Source organism: Urtica dioica, chromosome 11 (assembly GCF_054948205.1).
Source record: "Urtica dioica subsp. dioica isolate 48M chromosome 11, U.dioica_male_clone48M_v1_H2, whole genome shotgun sequence".
NCBI classification, from domain to species: Eukaryota; Viridiplantae; Streptophyta; class Magnoliopsida; order Rosales; family Urticaceae; genus Urtica; species Urtica dioica.
Window position 1 is genome coordinate 10,861,658 of NC_142766.1, and position 18,949 is coordinate 10,880,606.

Below are 18,949 nucleotides of genomic sequence, written 5' to 3' on the forward strand. Positions count from 1 at the left end.
TGTAAATAAATTTTATATTTATTGTCCATTAACATTAATTTACATCTACAGAATCAGTTTACAATTTCCCTGTCGCATCTCTTTCTCTGCAACAACAATCGCTTACGAATACACCATTTGTAACTTAGTCAAACACACCTGGGAATGCGACAGAGAAATTCAACAAAATATAAACAGTTCTATCTCATTTTCGCCAACGGTTTTCCGACAGAAGAGGCCGATTTTTTTGAACGAAAAGTCGGGCATTGGAGAAAAGAGAGCGAGATCTGAAACACACAGAGTCTGAGACACACGAGATCTGAAAGACACCGAGTCTGAAACACACGAGATCTGAAACACACGTCCCTGGACTCGCAGAAGAAGTGCTTGCTGTCGATCTCCATCTCCGTCAACTCCAACGCGATGGGTTTTCCGGTGGAGTCATCGGTGACGTGGACCACCGCGGCGGCTTTGGCGTTGTGGGTCCAGACCTCGGCGTTGGCCACGTTGCAGCGAAGGTCGGCCAGCGCAGCGCAGACCTCAGAGAGGAGGCCCGGCCGGTCCGTGCCTGACAGCTCCACCATCGTGTGCTTCTCCCACGGCTTCACGCCCACCGTCTCCCGAACGCCGCCCCTCATTTCCTCGTCGTCGCTCTCCAGCCTCTGCAAGTCTCCACGCCTTGAACGTCTCTTATGGTAAGGAATCTTTAGTTTCAGTGAGGAAGAAGGTTTGGCTGTGTAGATTCAGAGGTCGCTTATATTTTGGGTTTCAATTTGGGGATCTTATTTAGTGTATCTTTGGTATATTAATTGTAAATTGAATGATGGCTTAATTAATTCGCAGGATGTATGGGCGGGAACGGTTTACAGGGTATTTTGGTACTTTTTTACGTGTTAATAAATTGGGTTGGCCATTTACCCGAAATTAACAAAATGTTGGCTAAATCCAAAACTCTATATTTATAGGAGGCTATTTAGCTATATTACCCAAAATAAAAAGGCCAATGCGAATGTCAATATGTGCGTGAGAGCCGATTCAAGTGTCTATGTATGTACGTGTGAGAGTGTCCCGTTCTTTGTTTTCGATTATGCTTTTTTATATTGCTCGATTTCGTGTATTGTGGATTGACTACACCCACAATAAGTAATTTTGTGCTTCTCAATGCGGTATTAAGTGGCTCGTGGTTAAAGACTAAGTTTGGGAAGCTCGTGGCCTTGTTAAGTTGTTAGCTTGACTAGCTCGTTATTTGGTCCTTACCCTATGCAACCAGTATGTTTCTATTCAAATATGGTATTCGAGCTCTGCTTGGACCTCTTAGCGGGACATACACCAAACTAATGATATTTAGTCACTTTATTTTATTTACCCCCTTAACACTCTAATATTCTACAAATAGCTATACAAATTTGACAACCTTAATAAAAATAAGGATAAATTACATAAATGCTCCATGAATTTTTGACCATTTAACAACGTGGTCCTTATTTTTATTTTTCTTACAGCGTCACCAATGAACTTTGACAATCTTACAAACTTAGTCCTTCCGTCTATTTTTCTCAACAATCCATTCATTTTTGCCCATGTGATTGGCATGTGACTATTTAAACAGGGACAAAATTGTAAAATAACAAAAAAATATTGATTTTATAATTATTTAATATTATTAAAAATTATTATTTATTATATAAAAAATAAATAAAAATAAAATAATTATGTAAAATATGAATTTTTAATAAAAATGAATTATTATTTATTATTAATTTTCTATTATCGTGAAAAAAGTATAATTGAAATGTATAAAAAAAAGTATTAAAAAAAGACAACAAACAAAATGAAAAATGAAATTTTTTAATTTTAATTTATTAATTTTAAATATAAAATAATTAAATAAAGGATATATAGGTAATTTTAAATATTCAAGTTGTAATATGTCGATTACACAAGTTAAAATAGACGGAATATAGAAAAAATTTGACGGAAGGACTAAGTTTGTAAGAATATGAAAGTTTAAGGGCGACGCTGTAAGAAAAATAAAAGTAGGGACCACGTTGTTAAATGGTCAAAAAAGTTCAGGGGGCATGAGTGTAATTTATCCTAAAAATAATTATTTCATTTTCACCACCCACAGAAACATAAATAAAAATTAAATTTTCTTTTAGAAGAGAAACTTGAATATTTATACACAAAGCTACCTCATATTTATCTTTTATACACATAGTTGGAGAATATTTTGATATTTATGCATAAAGGAATCCTTTTAGACACCAGGCTCGTTAAATTGATCGAGACCCATGACCGAAACGTTATCTTCTAGACTGTAATCAAATTAAAGTTCGATCGGAACAATTTTTTTTCTTCGATCGAACGCCCACCGTTAGCAATGAGATAAATTGTGAGAATGGATTACTTAAAAATACAAATAATTGGCTGCATAGCCATCTTAAACACTGGCAATTTGGTTTTAGCCAACTTTTCGTTAATTTCCTGTAAATAGCCATATTGCTTACGTGGCAGCTTATTAATTGAATTAGTTTTACATTTTTGCCCTTACGCTATTTTAATTAGGCAATTTTTTTTTAATTTCAAATCAAATATTGAAACCGAATAGGGAAGTTTTCAAATTTGAATTTGAATTTTCCAGCAGATTTTGAAAGTTCTCAGCCCATTTATTGTTATGTATTTGGAAGTTTTCAGCGTTGACTTTAGGTAATTAGTTTCTATTTTCGTGGCAATTCATTATGGATAAAATCTATAAATATATTCTTCATTCATTGATATTATTTTGTCTTTCATATATTTATAATTTCTAGAATTTTTTTTTTCAGTTTATTTACACGAATATACTGTAAATATGCTTTGTATTTACAATGAACATACTGTAAATATGCTTTGTATTTACAATGAATATACTGTAAATATGCTTCGTATTTACACGAATATACTGTAAATATGTTTTCTATTTACACGAACAACAACAAAAAAAAAAACTATTCTTCGCGGAGTCCATGATTCTGATCGGGACCTTTGGACGCAGATCGCGGAGAGGAGGACGAAGTGAGAGGCGCCGGAGTTTTTCCCGGCGAGGCTGTTCTTCGTGGTGTGAAAGGACAAAACTGAAAGAAAATAAAGAGAAAAAGGTTTATTTGTAAATTTGGAAGATAAGCATTACCATTGCCACGTCATCAATGTACTAGAGACTTCATCTCCTTCATTGAGTAATACCCTTGCCAAGTCCTTCATACGCACGCGAACCAGGAGAAAAACAAAGGAGAAGGAAGGAAGAAAGAAAAGAAAAGAAGAAGAAGAAGAAGAAGAAGAAGAAGAAGAAGAAGAAGAAGAAACTCGAGAGAGAGAGAGAGAGAGAGAGAGAGAGAGAGAGAGAGAGGTGGAGTTGAGCGAGTCGACGGAGGCCGATGAGGGGCGAAGCTTTGCCACCGCCGCGATGCGAGAAAGTTTCGCCGGAGAACGGGAACACAAAAAAAAAAACCAGAGTTTATACAAAGGTAATAATCTTTAAATTCCTCCTCGTTTTGCCCGGATTTGAAAGGAATCACATGGCTAGGGTTCTGGAATTAGGGTTTTGGATTTGTGAAATTGGGGCTTTTGTGAAATCCGGTTTGAATATCTTGTTTTACGTATTGGTTTTCGATTTTATTTGATTTTACTAACCTGGGTTCGTCAAAATTGTTCTTCGTTGTCGCTGTGATTTTTCTTGACTGAGTTTTGATTTTGGCTGTAAATAAAGGGGCTGAATTTATTTTCGGTTTAAATTTGAGCAGTTGGTTTTGTTCGCGTTTTTTTTTAGGTTTTTTTTTTGAGAAAGCAGTAAATGCTTGCGGTTGCGTGTGAATGCAGAGATACGGTTATAATTACCTTCCTCGATTTTCGCTATCATTAATGACCAAATATGTGAGCTGATTATCTTAATAACCGTGATCACAAAATGGGCGGGAATAACAAAGGGCAATCCCGTCCAATTTTGACTGTAAATAAATCCCAATGGCTATTTACCATTAATTAACTAAATGTGGGCTAAAAATAAATTGCTTATTTTCGGGAGGCCATTTAGCTTAATTACCCTAAAAAATACACAAAATTACTAGAAAATATTACTATAAAATAAGAAAAATTTCTATAACGTTATAAATTTATGGGTAAACTAGCAACTAGTCATTTTGAAACATGGTTTTTGGAATCTAGCCAACGTTTGGTAAATTTTGCAATCTAGCCATTTACTGAAATTTACGGATATAAAATACATAATTTACCCTTTTTCTTATACTTACTTGATCAAAGCACTAGCCCACGTTTGATCGGTTTGAATTGTATACAGCTAATTAATTTCAGATTTTTTCGCAATTTAATTGGATATTTAGCTAATTTAATAGGAGATTCGGTGATGTAATTAAAAGAGAAAGCTAATATTTATTTATTGAATAAGTTAAAATCAAACACGTCAATGAATACACGGGATTAGTCATGAACCGTTCAAAATTTGAAAATAAATTTGGAAAAAAAAAGAAATTGGTTTATTTGATATTATGCGTGTGAATCTAGTAATGCAATAAATGCATAAAAAATTTACCATAATTAACAGAAATTAACAAATCAGCGGAGATTAACAAAAATTTACAAACATTTATACTGTATTTGCTTACACGGCTATAATGTTCATTAAAGAAATAAACGCTCAATAACCAACTTTGCCAGATATAGAATTTTTTTTAAAATTCGAAATATATACACGTATTTATATTGTATACATCAATTTAATTTCAGATTTTTGAATTCATAATAGGAGATTCGATGATGTAATTAAAAGGGAAATGAAATATTTATTGATTGAATAAGTCAAACAGGATAATGAATACACATAATTACTCATGACCCGTTAAAAATTATAAAATAAATTTGGAAAACAAAAATACCGTATTAAATGCGTATTAAAGGAAAGGAAAGAAATCGGCTCTACCTGCATATATGTAAATTTACCATAATTAACAGAAATTAACAAAGCAGCAGAGATTAACAAAAATTTACAAACATTTACACTGTATTTGCTTACACGGCTATAATGTTCATTGAAGAAATTAACGCTCAATAACCAATTTTGCCAAATATAGAATTTTTTTTAAAATTCGAAATATATACACGTGTATTAACTTCAAAAATTTTGAATGATCAAACGTGGGCTACAAGTTTTTTAACCCAAATTCTAGTAGATGATATTATAGTAATTAACATCTTACATAATTAAGACACGTCATCATTTTTTGTTAGAGTGAAAATTTGGACGAAACGTTGACTAGATTACAATTTCAACGTTTCAAGTGGCTTAGTTCGACTAATTTTTATAAATTTATCTATTTCGATTTGTCTGTAAAATTTGTTTATTTAAAGACAAGATGTCACAAACAATGAGTGTGACGAGATGTTTTGATGTGATAAAGATATACAATTAAGCGAAGCGTAGAACATAAAGACACAAGCAATAGTTGACCCAATATGGTGCAATGTCAATTACGTTTGGAGGGTGTTGTCCTATTGAAAAAAAATTCACTAATCAATAAGTAGTCAATAATACAAAATGGTTTTATATGAATGATCACTTGTCCAATGCCATTTTCCTATTATATTACCCGTGAATTTCAACTCAAACACCCTCTAAATATGAGATCCCTTTCACTTCTACACAAATACTCATCCAAGTATTTATTTCTCTCAATCACAATGAACGTGAGCAATACTCAAGAATTATAGATCTAATCTCTATTACTTACAATAAATGCGAACAACAAGTTAGAGGAACACGCACCATCCACACACACTTTTTCTCAGTTCGCTAGCTGTACACGTCCAAGATCCCATAGTGTGAACAATACTTAAAAAGACCACCAAGCGCAAATTATCTCTTTTTATAGTTCTCAATACGGTTAGAAATTGAATTATGGTTTCCATAACCCTAAACGCGTAGAAAAATATGGATCTTGTGCCCGTAATCTTAAAAAAAACCGTAATTTTTTAAAGATATTGGACCAAACAGAATATTGCGATATCTGATTACAGCGATTGTTTCAACATATTGCGGATTATGTTAAGAGACATCTTGCTAAGTAAAATTTTCCTATAAAGATAAGCCAACACCAAAATAATAAAAGTTTGGAATCTAATAATTTTTTTTTTTTACAGAAAATTAAAATATGTATCTAATCAACAACGTTATAAATTTTTAGTGATTATGGTTGCCAAATCATATGTTTATATAGTTGTCCAAGGAGGTAGAACAGTCAAAATTATTTTTTATATGATAACTAGTGATGAGTATATATGTATTCGTTAAGAGACAACCAATCTACGGTGGTCGCTAGTCTGATCCGATGGCTTATAGTGCGATTATTTATTTATTTTTTATATATTCGGGTTTGCAGTTTACATTTAATTTCTTGTTTCATTTTTCCTTTTACACGTTACGACCTTCTAAAATATATGAACTCAAGGTTTTTTTTTTTTTTTTTTTTTTTTTTGGGTACAAAAAGTTAAGAAGACACACATATTTACAATATAGAATGGCAGCGTTCAAACTGTGGCTTAGAGCCAGAGCCCATCCCCTAAGCAACTAGTGTGTGAACTAGTTTGTATCTATATTCTTGACTTAGCAATATCGTTATCAATTCAACAATATATGTCTAGCCGGTCAGAGTTATATTAAAATGTTAATGAACTCAATTTATTGACTTTAACTGGTTTATAATCCCACTGGGGCTTTGTCACAAACAACTTATATATGATCCACTCACACCTACCATGATTAAGACCGCACATATTTTTCTCTCTATTCTCTATGCGTGGTTAATTCTCTGGTGGTTATTAGAAGTTAATTCTTACTTTGGTGAGCTATAAGTTGTTACCTACTTGGCTCTTAGATAACATGAGTGTCTTTGGGATTAGGTTTCTGGTGGCCGAAAAATTATATATTTGGGCCACTATATTCACAATATATATATATATATATATATATATATATATATATATATATATATACGGACTATATATAAATATATACTTAGGAGTGTTTGGATTGTATTAATGATGGTAAACAAAATAGAGTACAATCACAATATTTATAATTAAGTACAATCAACAAAGAATAACCAAGTAGTAAGTAATTAATCTGATGTGCAAGCCACGCCAGCACACTATTTAATAGTCCCCTTCAAACTCAATGTTGACAAAGATGCAACCTTGAGTTTGGAACGCAAAATAGGGAACTGAGAGCTGGAAATAGACTCGATGAGAGCATCAACAAGTTAATCACAAGCATCCACATGACTAACAACGATGTGACCAGAAGCAACCTTATCTTGAATAAAGTAAATGTCCATCTCGACATGCTTAGTGCGAGGATGGAGAACGGGATTGGCGAAGAGCATCACCGCACTAAGATTATCACACTAAATATGAGTCACACGAGTCTAAGGAAGCCGGAGTTCAGACATAATAGCTGTAATCCAAGTAACTTTAGCAACAATACTAGTCAGGCTACGAAACTCGGCTTTAGTAGAAGAACACGAGACTGTGTGTTGTTTCTTCGATCTCCAAGCCACTAAGTTAGAGACAACAAAGACATAAAAAACAAAGATAGACTTGCGATCATCAGGCTCCGAACGCCAATCAGCATCCGAAAAAGGCTGTGATGTTGATATGATGAGATTTGACTTGGTAAAGACTATAGTCAACAATTCCAGCGAGAAACCATAAAATCCTCTTGACTGCAACCCAATGAGGCTGTAGAGGAGTATGCATGAACTAACACAATTTGTGAACCGAATAAGCAAGTTCCAAGTAAGTGATGGTCACATATTGTAGAGCACCAACAATGTTCCAATAGAGCTGAGCATCAGTAACACGATCACTGCCATAGGCTGTGAGTTTGAGACCACTTGTCATAGGCGACTTGCTGATTTTCGCGCATACTGCATTTGAGCCCGAGCAAGATCACATATGTACTTACCTTGCGAGAGAAGAAAGCCATCTCGCGTGTGAACAACCTGAATGCTAAGAAAGACATCAAGCTCCCCCCAATCCTTCAAAGAGAACATGGCACTGGGTTGTTTGATCACCATTTCAACCTCAGAAGCACATGAGCCAGTTACCAAGATATCACCGACAAACACAGTGATGAACAACTACGAAGTAGACGATTGTTTCATAAACAAGGAAGGATCTATGCGAGAGGCAGAGAACTGCAGTTGAAGCAAAATAGCTTGAAGCTTCCCAAACCAAGTTCGTGGAGCCTGTTTAAGCCCATAAATGGCTTTGTGAAGATGACCGACATGAGATGGATAGTTAGAATCAGAGAAACCCTCCAGCTGCTCCATATATACCTCCTCAACACGATCACCATTAAGGTAAGCGCTATTGATATCCAATTGACGCACAGTCCATCCTTGAGAGAGAGACAAAGTCAAAATCAATCGAATGGTGGCAATTTTAGCCACATGGCTAAACGTTTCATTGTAGCCAAAACCCGGAATCTGATTATACCTCTTCGCAAGAAGCCGAGCTTTGTACTTGTTCAAACTGCCATCCTAATTCTCCTTGAGTTTAGAAACCTACGTACTACCAATAGCAGAGCGGTTAGGAGATCATGATGGGGAGACTTGAGAGACCACGTGCAATTTCGCATTAGAGCTAGATATTCTTCAGTCATAGCAGAGAACCAATGACTGTCTGCAAGAGCTTCAGGCACAAAACTAAGCTCTTTTTACACAGTGTATACTCTTAGCTTGAAAATTCCATCCTTGGAACGAGTAGCCATATAAAGAGAGACATGTACAATTGGTTCAGAGTGCTCAACATAGGACTTACACGATGCATGCATAAGCAACGGTGATGAAGATGCAGGTGTAGCAGAATGAGGCAAGTCTGCACCTGAAGAAAATGAATTAGTTGCTAATTCAATACAAGCACATTGGTTAGGTAACACAGAGACTATATGTGATGCAACTTATTGGTAATGAGTCAAGATGGAATGATTAGCCGTAGGACTAGAAGAAGAGACAACAAGAATGGACAGGGAAGAAAGATATTGAGGGACATATGTGGGAGTGGATTTAGTGGTCGGAAAAAGAGATGAATAAGGAAATCTCTTTTCATTGAAAACGACATCACGATAAATGACACACGACCAATAGCATCAAGACATTACTATGACTCAATCTATAACCCAGAAAAAGACACTCAGTAGATCTGAATGAGAGTTTATGCCTATTGTATGGTCTAGTGTTAGAATAACAAGCACACCCAAAGACTTTCAACAATGAGTAATTTGGCTTGAGACCATAGAGAATTTCAATAGGTTATGTATTGCTAAGCACATGAGTAGGCAACCTATTGATCAGATACACAAAAGTGGAAAAAGACTTATCCCAAAACTTAGAGGGCAAACCAACCTGAGCTAAAAGAGGTAGACCAGTCTCTACTACATGTCTATGCTTTCTTTCAATCAAACCATTTTGTTCATGAACATGGACAAGGGCTTCTGTGAGTGACACCTAAAGACTCAATAAAAGGTTTGAAAGGTCTAAACTCACCTCCCCAATCAGATTAGACACATTTAAGTTTCTAAGACAATTGAAACTCTACATGTGTCTTGAAATTTTTGAAAGTGAGAAAAGCTTCAGATTTGTTCTTTAGAAAGTATAGCCAAGTGTATCTTGAAAAGGCATCTACAAAGTTATGTAGTATGTGTAGCCATTTCGTGATAGGGTAGGTGATGGGCCCCGAAGGTTGTGTACACAAGTTTTAGTGGATGTGAGTATTGAGTTTTAGAAGAATAGTAAGGGAATTTGTGTATCTTACCACAACAACACGCTGCATAGGTCTCAATATCAACTTTATTCAAGATAAATGGCATGTTACACTGATAGAGTACAGACTAGACTACTTTACAAGATGGATGGCCTAGTCGATAGTGTCACATTTGATACAAATCAGTTTTAAGCACTGTTTCTGACAAAAAAATTACACTAACCATTGGACAAAGAAAAAGACTACTAGACTGAGAGAAAGACTCGGAAAGAGAACTACCAGGTGAGGCTTGCAAATGAATCTGAGACTTTTCACACACATAAAGTCCATCTTTAATTTTCTCCTCCAAAAGTGTAGCCTTGGAATTATGACCTTAACAAAACAGCAAGTGGAGTGAAATTCAAAAAAACAGTTCATTGTCAAGACAAAATTTAGACACGTTTAGTGAATTTTTTTTTATTCCAGGAATGTGAAGAAGAGATTTTAAATCTAAGTGTTTTGACATGTAAGAATATTTGAAAGTGGAATGACCAAAATGTTTAATCACATGCCCTTTACCGTCACCAACGTGAACTTGTTCAGGACCAAAGTAGTCCATTTTTGTGGTGGATATTTTGAGCATCAAAAGTCTCATGATTGGCCGTGCTTGAGTGTAGATACCAATCTGTGTCGTAAGAAACTTCCTGAGGTGAGTACCATCCTTGATCCTATGTGTCTTGTGGTGTAACCACCATTGCTGCAATGTTTCCTTGAGCTTGACCACTCGAATGGCATGTGACGCATAACTCTACAGCTGAGCTGGTCCTTTGAAAGATTCATCAAATCTGTAGAAGTTACCAAGAGCGGGATGTCCTAGTTTTCCACATACTTGACATTGTGGCCTTGAGTTGTTGCTGAACTTGCCATGACTTCTCAATCTTTGATTGTTGCCTCCTCTTTGGAAGCCATAGTTCTGATGAAAGTAAGAACCATAGGCTCCATAGTTCAAGTTAGAGTAATTGAAATGGCCTCATCCACGAAGCTGATACCGGTGTGAACCTGTTGAGGTATAGTTAGCACTGACATGAATTCTATTTTCTAGGCGCATAATCCAGATAAGCGTGCTTGCGTTCGATCCGAGCCTCTTGAACGAGTAACAAAGACTCAAGCTCCTCAACATTAGTATCGTCATTGCAAAAAATCGTACATTGAACAAAAGTCTCATATTCGTAAGCCTTCACAAATTGCTTCAATGTGATCTTTCGCACTGAACGTTGTTCCAACCATAACCAGGAGGTTTACTAGATTATGGATCTTAAGCAAGTAATCATTAATGCTTTTCATTTTTCTTTTTATTGTGAAGCTGAGTTTGAAATTGCAACTCCTTAGCCTGGACCTGAGAAGAAAAATAAGTGCTTAGGGTTTTCCAAACCTGAGACGCAGATTCACAGTTCACTATTCGAACGAGGATGCCTTCAGTCATTTGAAGCAAGAAGCCAATACACAAGCAATTGATCTTGCCTCTCCCAAAGTCTGTATTCTGGATTCACAGTTCACTATTCGAACGAGGATGCCTTCAGACATTTGAAGCAAGAAGCCAATACACAAGCAGTTGATCTTGCCTCTCCCAAAGTCTGTATTCTGGATTCACCTTGTTTAGCTCCTCATCTTCGAGTGCGACATACTTCATTAGAATCTCCCCAGTTCTGAGCAAAAAATCTTATAGTTCATGGCCTCTCACGGTCGATTGGATATGTTTGCGCCAGATCAAGAAATTGCTCGAATCGAGCTTTGTTGCGATCGTATTTTTGAAAATGATCAGAGTGTTCCTCGCTCATGTTACTTCTGTGACTGTCGAGGCATCTTCTCGATTGTTGTTGTTGTTGAGTGCCATCGTCGTTCGCCAAAGAAATTTCAACTCCGGAAATCTAGGGCTCTGATACCATAGTAGGGAATAAGAGGATCGAGATAAAAAGTGTTTGGATTGTATTAAAGACGGTAAAATAAAAGAGAGTACAATCACAATATTTATATTTAAGTACAATCAGAAAAGAATAACTAGAAAGCAAGTAATTAACATGATGTGCAAGCCATGTCAGAACACTCCTTAATAATGAATGCTTGATTCAACAAGTATACAATGCAAGGTCATGATTAAGAGTCCGGGAAACATTTAATTAAAAAAATGTTATAAGTTTTGTAAGGGCGTGTGTGATGATTTTTTTTTTCTTTATTTATGAATTTAAGCATAATTTTGGGTTAAAATATAAAAAATTGATAAAAGTTCAGGGCAATAATTTTAATTTTCAAAACTTCAGAAAGCATATTCGCATAGTCCTTAGCGGCTTTGCCCTTGCGCACTTATATTCCTAGTAACAATCACACATTTATAATATCATGCAAATTAAGATATATAGATCTTTCCTAATAAACTTGTTAAAATAATCGATTGGATCCTTTATTCTTGCATGCTTAACATAGGTTTGCTCCTGATTGGTTAATCCACGATCACATTATTATCACATTCAAACTTATAAAGTCACTCATATATAAAAGATAATTGAGACTACTCACGTGAGTTAGTCTCAACTTGGTATGAGCAGGGCATACAGTACTAAAATCTAAGAAGAAATCATAGAGGCAACCAAAATTGAGTTTTAGCGAGAGATGAAGATATGTCATCATTGATTGTAAATATTTTCCAAATGATTTTCTTGGCATCAATGAGGCTATCTAAGGTTTGGTGATCCCTAAACTGGATCTCCGTCAAGGATGGCCCCTCTGTATCTCTTTCTCCTTTGTGTCGAGGGTTGTATGCCAAAATATTGAGTTGGAAAAACGAGTTTGGCATATTATCTTAAATATTTTTTGTCTAGCAGCCCATATTTTCAAGTCAAAATACATTATGACTGGTTCGTTGCTCTAAAAAATGGTTAAAAACTCTACATATATAATCTAACAGTAATTTATTTGGGGAAAAAATATCATAGAAAATAGATTTTGGTGGCAGGTGGACAATGTTTTTCTCCCCTATTGTTTTCAAAGACAAATGGATCCCCATGTTGACACCATTTTGGCCCGTCATGCAATGTATGGAGGAGAATGTGACTTTCACTACTGTGTCTATAATCAATTTTTAAACTTGGACTTGGAATGATACTAAACTAAATTAGACTCTAGGGATATTAGATGCGACAACCATATGAAGCATACCATTGAGTCTTAAACCCGCATGAAAAATCATAATATGGCAGTGTGACCACTGTAGTGAGTTCATTATAAATTTTAGATATTGGTTGACTTATTTTGATCATTGATATTGCAAAGATCTTAAATCACAAAATTTATTATTTGATTTCAAGACTACGAAAAAAATTGGTAATAGCATCGGATCAAGAAACGAAAAAGAAAAACAAAAGGACTCTAATTAATAGCAAGCAACAACTGTAAATCCCTTATCGAGAAACAAAATATTTTGAACTTCGAGGTAGTCCCTTCAGCAAGCTGACGTTGGAATAGATCTAGGATTCATAAAAGATTTATCGCTTTTAGCAAGCGGCGGAATATAAAAAGCTTCTTTAAAAACTCGTAAAACGTTTTTACAATCTAGACAAAGTGCATGAACATATAATTTAAAATTTTAAAACTACATTTAGTTTTTACTCGGTACCAACCTTGAATGGAGCTTAAACGTTGAAAAGCCTTAGGAAGGTTGAAACGCTCGTCTCCCCATGCAGCTCGCCTCTCCCACTAGTCTTTTTGAACCTGTGAGTAACCACGAAAGTTTCTAGCACTAGAGTCTTTGAGTATAGTTAGGATTTAGTGTGTGGACACTTTTAAACACAATGACTCAAGAACTAGTCTATGAGCCAAAAAGCTAAAACAAAACGCTAGGTCTAATGAGGACCTATGTGCCAAAACAAAAAGGACAAGAAGAGATAGAGAGAGAGAGGGTGGGCGGCCAACTTAGAGAGAGAAGCTCTCAATCTCAAAATTGTGTGTTGTGAATTGTGAATGAGGTGGAGTATTTATAGGAGGAGGATTACCTTCAAAAAGTGGTTTCCTCTTCTCTATTGAATATCACATATTCATGAGCAAATATTTGATTTCCTCTTTTCCCTTTGCACGTCCAAGACATTACCATCAAGGCCTTGGATTTGTTTCCTCATTTGGTTTTCTCTCCCTTGGTTGTCCATGTTGTTGCTTCTATAAGCAAATTTGTTTCCTCTTTTTCTTTTGGAAAGTATCTTCATACATCAATCCACAAAATATCTCTCTTTCCTTCTCTTGGTTGGACGGATTCATGGCTTCTAGAACATGCTTCTAGATGTTTCTTTAATTGTTCATGCCAACATAAGAAAAACCCATTTAGAATTTTCACATAAAATTCCATGAAATGAAATTCATTCCTCAAGGCCAAATATGCTAGTATGGCCGTGTGGTTTAAATTTGTTGTCATCATATGACAATGTCAAAAAACTTATGTATTGACATTCATACCATCCCATGTCCAAAAGGACAAAATTATCCTTTAGACAATTTTGATAAAACTTGTCTAGTTCAACATTTGAACTTGTTTTGACTTAGCTTTCATGTTTAACTAATCCTACTCTAAAGACTTATGGTCGTGGCCTCATGGATCCAAATGAACAAAGTTTGAACTAACATACTTGGACTCAAAAGTTCACAAACCTTTTCCAAGTTTTAGCTTAATGTCAACTGACTCCACTAAAGAGTTGACACTGAAATCTCTCGGTTCAAATGAATATATTTTCTACTCAAGAATTCTACTTAATTGTAATGAGTGGATCCATTGAATATTATCTATGTTTACCCTTCATGAATATCATCAACTAGATGAGATTTACAAAATTACCATTTTACCCTTCTAGTTGTTATTTCCTCAACTCCTTTGTCGCTTGTGAATAAGTTAGAAACAATGTATTAACGAGGAGCTAACAATTCACATTGATTCATCCAAAAGAGTCACGACTCAATTTGGACACTGGCCAGTTCATTTATTCACATTCCAAGGATCAAAGCATGAGGCGATATACATTGCATTTCAGCAATCTTGTACATGAATTCCATATCTATGAGATCTTCACAAAGTTACTCATGACATCTTCGTAACTTAGTACCTCACCAATAGGTCTTGTCTATATCACATAGTGAATCTAGAACTCTGACTTTCTCAAATGAGAATACTTAAGCTATGAAATGACATGTCTCATTTCAGGATTGAGGTAAGCATGATGTAATTTATACATAGTGACTTCGAGACATAAAAAGTTAAATGGTTTGTTCTTATTCTGTCTCTAGAAGTGCACTGGTCAATTCAGTACCTTTGGAAGATACCTAGAAGAACTATAGAGTCTCCAACTCTCAATGTCCCATAACCAGACATCATAGATTCTCCTAACAATCGTACTGAGGTCAATAGTCCTTTGACCCTTAGATTGCGAATATATCGTTTTAAGCAAACTACGAAGAGTTTGTTCATGCAAATCTACATTTGTCTCTTCGTAAGTTGTTAAGTTTGTTTATGGACTAAAGACTAAGGTCTTATCATAAAGCTTCAACAGACAAGGAATAATGAATGAACGTTTCAACTTTTATTAATTATTCAACAGTTACAAGCAAGAGTCTTTGTGAGACTTCATTACATCAAATGTACATAAGTAAAGACTATTACTCTTCTTGTAGACACCATTGACAACAACTGCTTCATAATCTCCGCATCCAATAAGACGTTGAGGCATTTTCGACGACATCGATCACCTCGACCTTGGATAAATAAGGAGTGATAATCGGAGAAAACAGGTCAAGCTCGGAAACTTTCCGGTGACCATCTTTGTTTAGTCTTGCGCTCTCTTCTTCATCTAGCTCCTGGAGCTTGTTGAGAACGTCATTAAGATCTCTTGTCTGCGTGGCACTGAGACAACTCAAGCTGAGCATTCGATGGACTCTTCAATCTTGCAATGAGAGCTTTTGAACTTATCATTGACGCATTTCTACTTAGTTTCAAAGGTCTTAGCCGCACAAAACTTCTTTGCGATATCCGCATCAAAAGACCACCTAAGACACTCGAACTGACCTCGAATGTCAACTTGCTCGGAGACGTGGTGTCTTGACTAGCTTGACCTTGAGGTTCCTCTTCAACGTTGACCATCATCGTACTGCTTCCGCAAGTCTCTTTGGGGAGCTTAGAGTTTATAGTCGTCTCATTTTCAATTTTTCCCAAATTTCCTCTTTGACAATAGTCTTCTTTGATAAAAAAAATGTAGGCCTTATGATCTCAAATATTTGTCTCGAACATGGGAGATCAGTCCACAAGGTCAAGCACTAGAGGCTCGTTAAGCCGATTTAATGTGAAGGTCAAGCTCCACCCACATAAGCCGAGTTTGGTTTAGATGTCTCAATTCCAGTTGTAGCTTGAGATGACAGTAAGAAAGGAGAATGTCTCGCATAAGATGAGATTTACTCAAACACGTGTCGAGCATCAGGTAGAGAAGACTAACTCAATGGTGATGTGCATTCTACATTAGTCGGGAGCTTGAAGATTCATTAGAGTCTATAGATAGAGGCTCCGGGGTTCACCGGACAAGAGACATAACTTTGGAAAATACCATTCAATCATCCTATGTTGAATTTATAGAATTATTCTCTAGTTCTCGAGTTCATGAGATTGTATGATTCGCGATCATTAATAAAATTCATTTATTCTTCTCCAATCTTATTATATTACCGATGTAAGGTTTTGAATCTCTAATTTAATCTCAATTCAATTCAAGAGAAAAAAAAAACCAAAGATCTGAAAAGCAGAAGGATACCCGAATCCATTAGATTGAATGCACAAGATGCTGATGGTCTTCCAATTGCAGTTTGTTTGAGTCTGGAGTATTATTGTTGGAAGAGATACAAGAAAAGATATGTACTGCAATCAGGGTTCATACTAGTATAAATAATTGTGAAACAGTTACTAGTAGCTATTACCTATTTCTAATTTGGCCCCTCATCAAATTAGAATTAGCACTTATGATATCCACATAATAACATCATGACAAATACGTTTTCAAGTCATAAATTTTATTATGAATTAACCACACCAATCTTGACTTAATTAATAATGACCCAAAAATATTCTAACAAATAATTTATTAAATTATCAAATATTAGTTTTTGAGTGATTACTGGGAGACGAGAATCCAAGGGTACTAACAAAAATATAAATAGGGTTTTGTATTATAAGGGCCTGAGGATTGAGACCACGAAAATGAATTCTCACATAAAAAACTAAAAAACTAAAAAAAGAATTATAAAAAAGAAAAAGAAAATAGCGGCATAAATACCTAATGTTTGCGGATTGTAGCACTTATATACATATTGTCTAAAAGTTGCGGGATAAATACTTAATGTCAACTTTTTGTATCTCCGTCACTACCAAACTGTTAACTTTGGATGTCAATGCCACATGTCAACCTCTTGTAATTTTGATAGTTAAAAAATAAATAAATAATTTTATTTATTAAAAAATTAAACTCTTTCTATCTCTTGTCCTTTCTTGTCAATTTTGCAGTTGTAAAGATCTTACTAATAGAAAGAAGGCAATAATGGTAAAAGAAAAAGAGACTTGGAAGTCGAAAATTAAAGTGTTTTCGATTCAAGAATTTTAGCTGAAATTTTTTAAGGTCATAATTAAATTGAAGATCTTAATAGGGAATAAACTAGTCTTCATCGGTGATTTGGTGAATCAAAACGTGTGAGAATCGATGTTAACTTGGTGAAAGATCCAAGGTTTCTAGATATGTTCCAGATCCTCAAAAAGAGAAGATGAATAGGAAAATCAGCGCCGCCTCTTTGTTTGTCCAGCCTGTCATCTAAGGTCCGTTGATCCTCATTTTCCTCGTTGTTCTCAACCTCCACCTCTGCGCAGTTCATGAGCAGGAAACCCCGCATGCCTCCATGTTGGACTCAAGAACTCGTTCCACGATAGCTTTTGAAATCTATGTGCTCTTCGGATTTTGTTCGGGATTTCTATTCGGCTTAATGAGTCTGAATTTATGTCATTTGGGCTTAAATTCAACAAAGAAGAAGCTCTAAAATTAGGCCTCAAATGTATTCATTTGGATTTTGTGAATTTCTCTATCTGTTTTGAAGAAATTATTGATCTATATATGTTTTCAATTTGGAACGCACACAGAGCAAATCATGAGTATAAAGAGAGATATTTAGTAATGCCTTTTGTTGAGTAAAAATTAATCTATTTGTGTGTACGTAGAGAGAGAAAGGATTTTTGAATTTTTTAATGTATTAAAATAATAATATAAATTTCTTTTTTAACTATCAAAATTACAAGATGTTGACACGTGACATTGACATCCAAAGCTAACAGCTTAGTAGTAATGGAGATACAAAAAATCGACGATTAAGTATTTATCCCGTGATTTTTAAAAAATAAGTATATAAGTGTAACAACTCGCAAACATCAAGTATTTACGCCGCTATTTTCTTAAAAAAAAAACGGAGATTTGTTAAGTTAGTGAAAAAAAAGGATGGAGTTATAAAAGCGAGATATAAAATCAGTCAGTATCACATTCGAAATTAATGAATATTGATGGCCTAATCCTTTTTTTTTTTTTTTTTTTTTTTTGTAATACTGGGATGAATGACATCTACAATATATTCATGAATATAATCGACATAGTATACCACTATACCTATCATAGCCTCATGTTAAAAAAAAAGATAAATTTATTACAAATTTCTAATCGAAAATTATTTTTGTATCCCATACATACCAGATTTCTAGACTACGAAGCTCAGTACGCTTCTTGTTGCAAACATAGTTTACTATTGCAAAAATCATATTTATTTTATTGCAATTCCAAAGTAAAATGTTGCTGTGGTGTAGTGGTTATCACGTTAGTCTTACACACTAAAGGTCTCCAGTTCGATCCTGGGCAGCAACAAATTTTGTATCTTTTTTTTCGATATGTGAGGTATAAGCAACATTAGTCACGTCACGACCAAGATTAAGCAACAAATTTTATTTTTTTAATTTTTTTATTTAATTTTTTTTTTCATATGTAAGGTATAAGCTACAGTAGTCACGTCATGGCCAAGATTAAGCAACAAATTTTGTATTTTTTTTTCCCATATGTGAGGTATAAGCAACATT

General features: G+C 35.0%; 1 non-coding gene across 1 annotated transcript; it reads left to right on the forward strand.

Moving 5' to 3' along the window:
* The first annotated feature begins 18,667 nt into the window (after positions 1-18,667).
* TRNAV-UAC (transfer RNA valine (anticodon UAC)) lies at positions 18,668-18,740 on the forward strand. The gene has a single exon. It is a non-coding gene; the product is annotated as a tRNA-Val (tRNA).
* Positions 18,741-18,949: the final 209 nt, after the last annotated feature.